We start from the raw sequence: 3,029 nt of genomic DNA on the forward strand, positions 1-3,029 counted from the left end.
GCACATCCGCAAAGCGCGGGCAGTGGAAGAACGCGTGCTCCGCCGTTTCAGGGACCCCCGGACATCGTGTACAGTCCGGTGACGGCGACAGGTGTTTTACGTGGAGGTAGTCATGGAAAAATCCATGACCCGACAGCACCTGGGCGAGATGGAAGGTTATCTCCCCGTGGCGCCTGTCCCTCCACGCCGCGATGTTCGGTATCACCGTGTGTGACCACGCGGTGAAGCGGCTCGTCGGGGCCAGCTCATCCCACTCCGCCTGCCACTGTTCGACGGTCCGTCGACGCTCCTCTGCTCGCACCTCCTGCGTGCTGATGCCCGGCTGCTGGTTACGCTGGTAACACCTTGCATCTTCCTCGATCAGCAGACAGATCGGGACCACGTTGGCCAGCACCGTTGCCACCTCGTTCCGCACCGTAACGAAAGTGCGAGCGACCGGCCGTGCGTAAAGTCCCTGGACGCGGTTGAGCTGTCTGCGACACGCCCGGAGCTGGACCGCCTCGTGCCAAATGGGAGCAGCGTAGCGGAGGGTGGAGTCCACCACTGACGCAAGAAGACGCCGCTTCGCACTCGTTGGCCCGCCGTGGTTGCGGAGCAGCCTGGAGATCGCCTGTGCCACACGGAGCGCCTTCGACGTGGCCTGCTCGACGTGTGGCTTCCACGACAAGTGGTCCTCGATGATGACCCCGAGGTACTTTAGAGTACGGGTCGGCATCTTCTCCACTCCGCTGACGCTCACCGGGACACGGGTGTTGTCTCGCCGCATGGTGGACACGATGATCAGTTCGGTTTTGGCCGGAGCAATCTCCAGATGGTGTTGTGCCATCCACGAACTAATCACCGCAATCGCCGTCTCTGCTGCTCGCGTCGCTGTTTCAGGTGTAGTCCCCTCCGCCAGCACCGCGATGTCGTCCGCGAAGCCGATCACTTCAGCACCCTCGGGTAGCTCCAGCCGAAGCACGCCGTCGTACATAGCGTTCCACAACGTTGGGCCCAGTATTGAGCCCTGTGGAACGCCTGCCGTGATCGTACGCCGCACTGGTCCCTCGCTGGTCTCGTACACCAGCCTCCTCTCAGAGAAGTAGCTGCGCAAGATTCTCTGGAGGGCTGTAGGGACCTGCAGCTTCTGCAGGGCAGCCGCAATCGCCTTCCAGCTCGCGGAATTAAAGGCGTTCCTCACGTCCAGCGCTGCCACCGCCAGACAGCGAGGGTCCCGCTGGTTGGTGCGATGAAATGTCCTCGCGTGCTGCCCCCGCTCGACTACTCGCTCGATGGCCTGGATGGTTGACCGGCCTCGCCGGAACCCGTGCTGATTTGGCGACAGACGAGGCGCGTCGCCGTCCTCCAAGTGGTCGTTCAGCCGATCTAGGATCAGCCGTTCGAACCCCTTGGCGACTGCTCCCAGCATGAGCAGCGGGCGGTATGACGACGGATCGCCCGGCTGCTTTCCCGGCTTCGCGATCAGCACGAGACGAGCCTCCTTCCACTCCGCAGGAAACTCGCCCTGTTCAAGCAGCTGGTTGTAGACCTTCGCGAACACCTCCGGATGTTTCCTCATCGCCGCCTTCACTGCGGCGTTGGGTATGCCGTCCAACCCCGGCGCCTTCGAGGGAGCCATTCGCTCGGCCAGCGACAGGATCTCCGAGACCGTGACCGGCCTCAGGGCCTCGTGTGAGGCAGCACACGCTTCGATGTCCGGCCACTCGAATGCTGGATGCTCCGGAAACAGTGCGTCGACGATCGGGTCGAGTACGGCTCGGTCCGTTTCCGGTGGCGCCCTGCTGCGCAGTTTCGCTCGCACCACTTTGTACCCGAGTCCGAACACCTCGGCTTCCACGCAGTCGATGAGCTCTTGAAGGCTGCTTTCTTTGCTGCTCTTTATTTCAGCCTTTAGCAGACGGCGGCAATCCTGCAGCCTGGCAGATGTCGCTGCACGCTCCGACAGTTGGGCTCGGCAATGAGCGGCCTCCGCTGCTTCGCACTCCTCCCTCAGGCGCTCAATCTCCGGAGACCACCAGTACATCTGGGGCTTGCGGTGGAAAGTGGCCCCATGCACTCTCTCCATGGTCTCATCGCACGCCTGGGTGAGTCCGCCGATCAGCCCCTCCGGTGTATCGACCTGTTCGAAGTGGCCGTGTGTGAGGGCGATGTCGAAGCACCTCCTGTCGAATTGCGCCGTCTTCCACCGGGTCCCGGCGTGTCTGGCTGTCCCATCGCTGGTTGCTGTCCGGTTTCGCTGCTGCTGACCTCGTCGCGTGGAACGTTGCCCCGGAACGTCCACCTGAAACTCGACGTAGGCGTGATCGCTACCGGAAAATCGACTCAGCACTCGCCATGAGTCCGGCCTCGCGATGGTTGGGCTAGCGAATGTAACATCGATCACGCTTTCTCGCGCCGCCCCGTTGCCCTTGAACGTGGGCACGTTGCCACGGTTGAGCGTCTGCAGCGACAGCTGCTCCGCCACGCTCAGGAGATCCTGCCCCTTCTGGGTAGTGCGCGCGCTCCCCCATTCCTCGTTCCACGCATTAAAGTCGCCGGCCAGGACGGATGTTGTGTGTCCGACGAGCGACATTTCCACCGCACCGAGGAAGCTCTCGAATTCCGCGGGACCGCTGCTGGGGGACACGTAACAGCTGGCGAACGTGACTCCCGCTATGGTGGCCACCACTAGTCCCGGGGCGACGCTCCCCCACAAACGCTGGATTGGATAGGCGCCCGTTGCGATGATCGCCACGCCCTGCTCCACATCAACGGCCCACCGCGGATCGTCACGAGGCGGCCGATACAGCTCGCAGGCGAGCACCACCTGAACCTCGAGCTCGCGAGCCGTCTGCAACATCAGGTCTTGTGCTGCCTGACATCGCCCGAGGTTCACCTGCAGCACTCTCAGCGCCGGCACGTCGGGTGTCCCACCCGATGCGGTCCCCCGCAGGCGGCACAGCAGACCTCCGCCGTGCAGCTCTTCGCCTGATGGTCCGGCTTCCCGCAGCGAATGCAGCAAGCCGAGCGATCCGTCTCGCTCTTGCACG

This window comes from Anopheles moucheti (genome assembly GCF_943734755.1).
Source record: "Anopheles moucheti chromosome X unlocalized genomic scaffold, idAnoMoucSN_F20_07 X_unloc_11, whole genome shotgun sequence".
NCBI classification, from domain to species: domain Eukaryota; kingdom Metazoa; phylum Arthropoda; class Insecta; order Diptera; family Culicidae; genus Anopheles; species Anopheles moucheti.